The sequence below is a fragment of the Lutra lutra genome, chromosome 7 (assembly GCF_902655055.1).
Source record: "Lutra lutra chromosome 7, mLutLut1.2, whole genome shotgun sequence".
Classification (NCBI taxonomy): Eukaryota; Metazoa; Chordata; class Mammalia; order Carnivora; family Mustelidae; genus Lutra; species Lutra lutra.
This window is the reverse complement of record NC_062284.1, coordinates 33,528,293-33,538,482: the sequence shown is the minus strand read 5'-3', so window position 1 is coordinate 33,538,482 and position 10,190 is coordinate 33,528,293.

The window sequence follows — 10,190 nt, the reverse complement described above, 5'->3', positions numbered from 1 at the left end:
TGATAGGGAATTCATGGGCTTCACTTTTCCCCATCCAGATCCTTTAAAAAAAAAAAGTTCCCTTTTCCTCTGGTGTATGGTGCCGTCAAGCAATTTGAGGTGAACCTGTTCTTTTTTCTTTTTTCATCTTGAATGCTCCAAAGGCACATTTCATTTCTGGAGTTTCAAAGTTTCTCTAAGATAAGTCTTTGTTCATTAGGTATCACTACCAACAGCCAGACTATCCAAATCAGGTCTACGATATGATGTGGGGGTATTTAAGGATGTGACGGTAAGTGAAGTAAGCCAGGCCCCAAGAAACAGTGAAAAGCCAAAGGTTTTTTCTGTCTTGAGATTAAGTACTGACTTTATTTCATTTGCTCACTTTTCTTCTTCAAGGCGTATCTTACAAGGAACGGGTAAAATCTCTGTCTAGGAGTGCAGGTGTAAACCTCTGGCCCCATTTAGAAAAAAAAGATTTTTAACTGAAGTGTTAAAATTTTACTCATTTGCTTTGTAACTTATGTACAGTAAAATGAAATCTCTGGTGTATATAGCTTGATGAATTTCGACAAATGCTTAGCCGTGTAACTGCCACCACAGTCCAGAGATGAAATATTTCTGTCACTCCCCGCAAATTCCCTCAGGATGATCCTTGTAGCCAACCCCACCAGTAGCTTGTGGCAACCACTGATCTGCTTGCTGTCATCCTGGTGATTTTTAGAAAGAATTATTCATTTTACTTCTAGAATTATCGTACACAAACACTGCCTTTTCTTTCTTTTGGTGTCCAGCATGGGTCTATGAATTTTTGTGCACATGAGGTTCCTGTGACCACCACAATCCAGAACACGGTCCGATTCCGTCTCCCCCAAAGAACTCCTCACACGGTCACCACTGCCCCAATTTCTTCTCCCTCAAATGTCATATAAATAGAGTCATATAGTAGGTCACCTTTGGAGACTGGCTTCTCTCACTTCACATCATGTCTTTGAGGTCCCTCCAAGTTGTTCTTTATACCAGTAATTTGGTCCCAGACCAACGAGGAGCATCCCTTTGTTTGGATGGGTCACACTTTCGTTGTCCGTTCATCATTTAGTTTTTAGGGTCTTGTGAGCACCTGCCAAGAGCTTCTGATTGTGGGGTGTCTTCTCTGACCTGCCCCTCCCCACTCAGTGCAGCCCGGGTGCCTGCTCCACTTCCCTCCTCCTAACCTCGCCACCCCCTTCCCACTACCTCCTCACCCCACTAGGCCAAGTGCACCATCCGTCCCCTGGGTGTCCTAAGGTGGAGGTGGGGGTGGGGTGGGGGGCTGCCTGCTACTCTGGTCAGTGTGGCCCGGTGCCCGATGACACACAGTCGCTGGGGTGAGCCGAGGGCTCTTCTGACTTTCCTTCTGACTCTGAACTTCTCTGATTTGGGGGCTGGGTGGCAACCGCCCCCCCCACCCCCCCACCCCCCCGTTTGTTTGTCAGTCCGGCTCTGCAGACTTGGCAGCCAGGACAAACTCCCCAACTTGGGCCTGTGCCCTCCTCCTCTCAGTGTCCAGGGTGACACTTTGTGATCAGTAGAGACATTTTAACTGTGAGTTGAAAAGGGCTCCCAGGCATCGCTGGCCTGCCCTCAAGTTCACCCACAGCACGTGGGTCCCGAATCTTTGCTGCTTTATCTCTGTTGGCTCTTTGCTCACCAGCAGAGAGGGGTCAGTATGAGCCGGGTCCAATCTCTCCCATCACTCGAAACACAAACACAAGCAAACACCAGCAACTACAAAAAAAATAAAAATTTCACCCTGAGAACCAGGCCCTCCTTAGACCATTCAGTTACCAAAAAAAATTTCCTTAAGAGCCCTTTTTATTAAAAGAATATCCTACAATTATTATCCCCACTTTCCCACATGTGCTTATTCTGGCTTTTTCCCAGAAAGTAATTTTTAAAGTTTTAAAGTTTTATGATTTTTATAGCTATCAAAATAATACGTGCTCTTTGTATTAAATGTGTAAAGTTCAAGAAAGAGTAAAGAAGTTGGAAAAAGAAACCCCAACAACAACAGCTAGATTCTCACCCAGAGGCAGCCATGAATAGTATTTCAAACACATTTATTTCACACTTACTTAAGGATATTTTTCTTTCCCTACATGATACTGTGCTGTATACAATTCGATTACTAACTTTTTTTCCCTGAACACTGTATCAGGAGCATTTATTATTATAATATTAAATTATCATATTAAAAATTATATAATATATATAATATTAAATATTATACTATACTATAATATTAAAAATACTGTTCGAAACATTCTTTTAATGGTCTCATAGAATTTCATCTACAGATATAGAGTGCTTTACCTAACGATTAACTAAATGTTGGGCGTTTCGACCATTTCTAGTTTTTCACTGTCATAAGTAATAGCGTGGCTTGCTTGGCCAATTTAAAAATTTTCCTAGGACCAGGCACCTGGCTGGCTTACTCGATAGAGCACGTGACTCTTGATCTTGATGTCATGAGTTCGAACCCCACATTGGGCATAGAGATTACTTAAAATAATGATAATGATAATCATCATCATCATCATCATCATCCTAAATGGGTTTCTAGAAAGAGGATTATTCCTTAAACAAATACAAACACTAAACAATACACATACAAAAACATGTTGCTAACCTGCTTTCCTGCCATGTTGGAGCAAGGCACGCCCTGCCCGGGTGCGATTCTGAGCACCCCACCCCCAGGTGACTAGTTGACCCTGACGTCATCCTCAGATCAGTCCTACTAATGCAGGAGGTGGGCTTGGGGTTTTGCAGTTCTATTTTGCCTTCTCCAAGTGCTGCGTGGTAACCCAGGAGGTGGACATGCCCTATTTTATTTAACTATTCTCCTTCTGTTCATCATTTAAGTTGTTCCTAATTTCTCACTGTCCTAACTAGTGTTGCTTTGAATATCCTTGTGCATAAATAATTCACATGGTTGCTTGTATCTTTTGCCCGTATATCCCCAAGGCTCACCCTCAGTTCCCTCAGGTCTCTGCTGCCTGCCACTTCCCCAGCACCTTCTGCTACAGAACCCCTCCGCCTAGAACTCCTGGCCCCCCTCCCCCTGCTTTATTTTTCTTCCAGATTACTCACCTGACAGGCTGTTGGTCCCTTTGCCGTCCGGACCCCACCACACGGTAATGATCGTGATGCCCCTTCACAGAGGCCTAGATTTCTATCTGTTATTCTCAAAGTAACGCATGTGCATGAAATCAAGTTTATAAATAGAAAAATAGGATGAAGAACACCCAAAACACAATGGTTCCTATTTTGATGTATTTCCTCTGGTCTTTGGTTGTTGTTTTAATTCCAACATACTTAAAGCCATACTGTATATATAATTCTGTAACAGCTTTGTTCAATTAGCAGAGTGCCTTAGGTATCAGACCACAATGTCACGCCGTGCGCATGCACACGCGTGAGCATACACGGCTACAGGTGACGGTCACCCGATGTAAGCAGGTTTGGGCCCTTGCCACACTGTAAAGCTCACTTCCGGCCTCCCAATCTCTAAATCCACTGCCACGATCCAGCCTTCCTCTACCTGACCTCCAGAGCCCTTGAAATGCCTCTTGAAGTGATCACAGTCTTGGAGCGCTGTAACCATACCATCTTTTCTTTCTCCTTTTTTTGTTTCAGTCATAATTGGTGACTTCGTATCCGGCTGTGAAAGGTAAACTTTTCACTTAATATAAATTCAAAGCCCCAGGATTTATCACTTGTTTTTGGATCAATGGGGTTTGGAAGAAAGTGTTTTAGGACAGAAGGTAACATGTTTTGAGGATTTTTCCAGAGGGCACTGGGATGCCCCTCTCCCCTCAGAATATCGTGCATCACAGGCTTGCTGACCTCCTACCCTCCCTCTTTCTCCTTCTACTCTCTTTTTGTTGTTGTTGTTGTTGTTGTTGTTTGTTTTTTGACTGATTTTTTCTTTTTTAAATTGTGGTAACATATCCATCAGACTTGGCATTTTAACCAGTTTTAAGTATACAGTTCAGTGATATCAAATAACTCACATTGTTGGGGACCCATCTCCAGAACATTGTAATCCTCCCAAACTGAAACTTGACCCATTGAACGATGACACCCCATTCCCTCCTCCCCCAGTTTCTGGCAACCGTGGTCCTCTTTTGTGTCTTTATGTTTTCGACTTTTTCCAGGTACCTCATGTAAGGGGCATCACACAACATGTGACCTTCCACGTCTGGTTTATTTCACTCATCCTGATGTCTTCAAGGCGGTCTCTGTTTCCTGGAATTCTTGCTGTACATGGCTCCAGGACCGTCCTCCCTGTGCCCAGGTATCCTGAAGAGCTGTGGGGCGTCAGTCATTACCCATAACGGGGACTTCCAGCCTCATGGTCAACAGAGAGGGGAATGGATAAAGCGAAGGTTACATGTAATAGAGGGCATGGAATAAGAAAGATCTGGAGCACTGGTGGGGGGAGAAGGAGACTGGGGTGCCGTGGGGCAGAGGTCAATTTGGTTAACCAAGATGTCCTGGGAGTCTCTTGAGAATGAGGGGTGACAGATGATGGTGACGTCACATCATACTCGCAGCATCTAAAGACCATAGGATGTCGTGGCTGGTAGGGGACCGGGAATGGTGGCTACAGTCTCACCAGGAGGGAGTCGAGGAAACAATCATTGTTCTCATTCGAAGCCCTGGGACCCCTTGTCTCCAGAAGTCCTCACTGTTAGCGGTTGGCGGGCGTCCTTTCAGCCTTTTCTCTACACTTCTCCACGTGTGAATACGGACACAGAGAATTGTACATGCTTCTTTGTGTGTGGGTTTGTGCATGCCGTAACCTACATGGAATCCCGCTCTGTGTTTCTGCAGCTTGCCTTTCACCCATGGTATATCCTGGAGATCACAGCACAGACCGGCTCACAGAACCACTTTGTTCTTTTTGATGTCTGAGCAGCATCCCAGAGCATGAACACGAGTTTGGATATCGCCTTGGCTGCTTTAACAGAGACCACGCGGTAGCCATCAGGCCCAGTGACAGGCCTTCCCCTGTGTATCTGTATCTTCACTTTCTCAATCATATCCTTATCAGTGGATCTTTAGATCAATCAACGAGGACAGGGAAGCTCAGGCAAGGCCATGATCCACCCATGGGCTCTCCGCGAGCTGGGCAGAACTCGGGTCTCCTTCTCTCCCAGTATGGTGCGTCCACTGGCCAAGCCCTGGGTGCCCAGGACAGCCTACCCAAGGGGTCCTCCTGGAGGACTGGCTATCCCAGCCACACTTGGCTCGGCATGTGTCCCAGATCTCGGCTTGCATGGAGAGCGGACACTAACTCTCACAGCAAGCCAGAAGACTCGGCAGGACTCAGGCTTCTCCTCCCGGCCCAGAAACTGACATGCTCTCACCCCAGAGTGTGCCAGGCCACCGTGGAGCCTGTGAGCCCTACAAGGCACACTGTGTGACTGCCTGGGTTGAACCCCACCTTGCTGGGTGATGTCTGGCTCCCTAAGCCTCACCTTGCGCCCCGTGGCACTGCCAACTCCGCCATCCTGGTGTGAGGCTCAGAGGCTTAAAATACACCCCAGCCAGACGTCCAAAAGGAACGTGTGACAAATGGTACCGCGGTATGTCTTGTTGATGCTGACTAAAGAAATGGGGCTGTAAGGCCCAAAGGAGGGAGAAGACAGGGTGGCTGGGATGTAGGGGATTTGTAATACAGCCTAAGAACCGAGTCTGGCACTCTCTCCTTTTTCCCCAGAGATGAATCTGATACGTTCACTAGGCACAACAGTGGCTATTTTAATGAACCCAGAAGGAGGTCCGTGTGGCCTCAAGATTGATTCAGATCAATCGTCTGTAATTGTTCTGTCCAGCCCAAAAGAGGTTAGGTGATTTAAAACCAGAGAGACAGACCGAGACAGAGAGAGAGGAGGGAAGAAGGCCAACTCCAAGGCATCTGTGGGGGGCTCTCCTTCTGGGTCCTCCCGGGGCCAGCTCCTTCCTTGCCCATCTCTCGCCACTCCTCAAGACGCCAAATGCAATCATGGACATTTCCTCAAGAAGAAATGAGCCTGTGGGTTCCGAGGTAGCTTTGGGGTCCTGAAGTCACGCCCAGGTGCAGCTGATTTATTAGGGAGATGGAGAGCTGTGCCCTCCCCCACTCGTCTGTCACTGCCCCCCACCACGGGACGGCTGCACATCCATGTAACTGGAGAAAAGACAAGGTTTGGCAGCCTTGAGGGTGAGCGTGAGGCTACCTGGGACCTCATTCCAGGGTGGGGCCCATCTCCACACGCAATGCACACCTTTCCTGCACCGTGCCTCAGTTTCCCCATCTGCCCCGGGAAGAAGTCAGGCCAGGGATGAAGGCCCCGAATGGCCAGGGCTTCAGCATCAGCCGAAATGCAGGCAGCACCCCGGCTGAGCAGGCTGGAGCTTCCTCCCCCAGCACCCCCGGCTTCTTGTCTTGCATTTCTAGCTGACCCAAGTCCCTTGCAGAGCCACAGAGCTGGGCGAGGTTAGACCTCAGGGGTCACGAACTCCGCATATTCCATGTTCCAAGGTCAAGGTCAAGAGGGTGGCCTCTGGAATCAGACATCCTTGAGGTTCTCTTTCAGCTCTGACTCTTCCTATTCGGATGACTTCAGGTTTAACCCGTCCCAGGCTGGGCTTTCTCATCTGGGAACGGTGAGAGTAACGGTGTCTAAATCCTATGGTTGTCCGGGGGGGCGAAGGGAGGTAATGCAGACAACGCGTTTGGCACAATGCTAGCAGGTGGCAAGCCCTCCGTTAAAATTCCGTTCTCCCGTCTCCTGGATAGACGCGCGGGTACATGCCTGTCTGGACGGATCAACGCGGGAGCGTTTCCACCGGCGTCTCACACGTTCTGACAAGTCGTGGGGGGAAGTAGCAGAAGCAAAGCTTTGCTCTCACGGCCCTCATCACACTCCTCCCTGTGGACGTGCTTGCCCTGAGGAGTTTATATCCTAGATGGTTTTGTAGACATTTAGAGACACACGTGTTAATATAGAGACGCGTGGTGGGCTTTCTTTACGAATAGCATATGTATGCTTTTACTTCCTGTTTTTTTTTGTTTTTGTTTTTTGTTTAACAATGTGTCTTGACATATTTTTTTTTCACATAGATCTATTCCATTAAAAAAGTAGAAGAACCGTGCTGTGAAGTCGCCTGCAATACGGGACGTATTAGGTCAACCCCCTTTGTGGACGGACATTCAGGTTGGTCCTTCTTTTCTTCCCGTGAGGGCAATATAGGGATGAATTTCTTTGAATTGTTGCTTGTGGGCATCTGCAAGTATTTCTGTGAGACGGCGACCCAAAAATTTCTTGGTTTAAGAATATTTAAATATTTAAAAATATGACATTTAAAATATGATGGATTATGCCAAGCTGCTCTCCAACTAAATAAAATATGACAATTTGTATGCTGGCCAGCAACCCATAAGACCATTTCTTCAGTCCACTTCCAACACCGAGTATGTTCCTCCTACCTGCCCCCAGTCTGGGCCAGTCTGATGGGTGATAAGCAATATCTCATTATTGCGTGAATTTGAATTTCCTGATTATTTGTGAGCACGAGCATCTCATGGTTTATGGGCATTTCTTTTCTGGGAACGTTCCTTCCACATTCTTTGCTCATTTTTCCATGGGATCATTTGTCTATTTTTCTTATTGATCTATAAGTGTAATTTATATATGTGGGCTATTATTTCCTGGTCTTTTATTCATGTGACAAATATTTTCTCCTTAGTCTGTCTCTTGTCTTTTGACTTCGTATTGTCCTTCATCATTTTGATGACACTTTTATGTGGTCAAATTTGTCAGTTACCATTGAGACCTAAATCATTTGAAGATATATTCTTCCCCCAAGATTATATTTTCTTTTAATACTTCAGTGGTGTCATTTATTATTTGTAGTGGTTTCACCCATAGACATTTTTCTGTGGGATATGGCATGAAGTAAGAAACCTAACCTTATTTTTGCTTGCCCTAGTGGCTGCTCTGTTTTTCCAACACTGTTTACCCAATAGTCTACACGTCTCTTACTGACGTAGTTAGCCACCTTTCTCATATAATCAAATACCATTTATATATGGCTTCAAAATTGGCAGCTCCCAGGCCAGACCCAACTCTTCTTTGTTCCCATTTAACTGTGTTCATTGTTTTGAATATACAGTTAATGTGTTTTGAATTTTAAGAGGTACAGAAGGCTAGTCCAGCAGAGGCCTGGCAGCTGGGCACCAAAATCTGCTTTTCCTCTCTTCCTGGGGACTTCCGGCCTGCCTTGCAACCGTGCTCACGGGACTGGCCCCAACCAACAGAACGGGAGCGGTGCTCCGGGCCTTGGTCCACAAGTGCCTCCCCTGTGCCTTCCTCCAGCTCCGGCCCCTCTCCCATGGGCTGAGACAAAGAGGAGTGTGCTTCCTGTCTTGTGTTAAAGGTGGAAGAGCCACCATCAGCTGGAACGATGCTGCGTGTATAAAAGGCCCACCCTGGACTATTAGATGATTAGGGAAACACCTTCTCTTGTGATTGAGCCATGAGGTAAAGGAGTCACCTTTTTTTTTTTTTTTTAAGATTTATTTATTCATTTGAGAGAGAGAGAGCACAAGCAGGGGGAGTGGGAGAAGAAGAAGTAGGCTTCCCGCTCAGCAGGGAGCCCCATGTGGGGCTCGATCCCAGGACCCTGGGATCATGACCTGAGCCCGAGGCAGACGCTTAACCGACTGAGCCACCCAGGCTCCCGGGGAGTCTACTTTTTACAACAGTTCATGCTCGTTCTCATTGCAGGTTCTCACCTGAGCGTTCCTCTCCTAACTCTGTCTCGGGACCTTCAGTTTTCCTTCCTAGACACAACTAATGTTACTACCCTCTTGTGTGTACTTCTAAAGATATTCTAGACATTTACAATTGTATATACATGCTCATGGATGGATGGACATATATATATAATCTATTATTATATAGCACTATGTAATAGATATATAATATAATATATAATAGTATGTATTATGTATAATACATAATATATAATATTTTATTATTTATATATATATATTTTTCAACTGATCATGCAAATGGTAGCCCACTCTATATACCATTCTGTGCCTTGCTTTCTTCAATTAACTGTGCTCTAGCGCTCTCTCCCCATTGGAACTTCCTTGCTGTCTTAGGACTGCATGGCATTCCAAAGCGGTAATCCCCTGTATGGAGATACTATCATTTATTTAATCAGCCCTCTACTGATAGACATTTGGGTTGTTTCCAGTTTTTTTTTTCCTACTATAAACAATGCTGTGATAACTTCTATAACTTGTTTTGCAAGTGTTTGCATGTATTTGTAGGCTAAACTCCTAGAAGTGGAATTTCTGGGTCAAGGGTATGAACATTTATAATTTTAAAAGCATGATTAAGTTGCCTACCACAGCGGTCCGGGCCAGGTTACACTCCCATGGCCAGTCCTCTCACACCCTCATTTGCATGGGGAGGCAGCAAAATGTTCAGTTTTGCCAATCTCATAGATGAAAGCCAGTATCCCATTGGAGTTTTAATTTGCATTTTTCATATAATGAGTACCGAACATCTTTCAGTGAATTTCTATTCATATTCTTTGCCAATTTTTCTCTTGCGGTGTTGCCTTTTTTCTAAAGGAGTTCTTTATGTATTAACTTATTTGCCCTTTGTCTACTATAGGAGATATAAGTTTGTTTGCTTACCGGATTATCACTTAGGTTTTGTCTCTGGTTCTGATGGCTTTTGCCATGAAGAAAGCTTTTTATGATCAAACTTGTCAATTATGCTCTTTTAGGATTTTTCAGTTCTTTTCATATTTAAAAGGTATTACCCACTGTAAAGTTATAAAACTATTCTCCAGTGGTTTTTCCTATTACTTTAAAGGTTTTCTTATTAAAATTTAAATCTTCGGGGCACCTGGGTGGCTCAGTGGGTTAAAGCTCCTGCCTTCGGCTCAGGTCATGATCCCGGGGTCCTGGGATGGAGCCCCACATCTGGCTCTCTACTCAGCAGGGAGCCTGCTTCCTCCTCTCTCTCTGCCTGCTTCTCTGCCTACTTGTGACCTCTGTCTGTCAAATAAATAAATAAATATTAAAAAAAAATTTAAATCTTCGCTTCACTCATTTAATTCATCAAGTATGCACTGACCACAGACTACGTACCAGACACTGT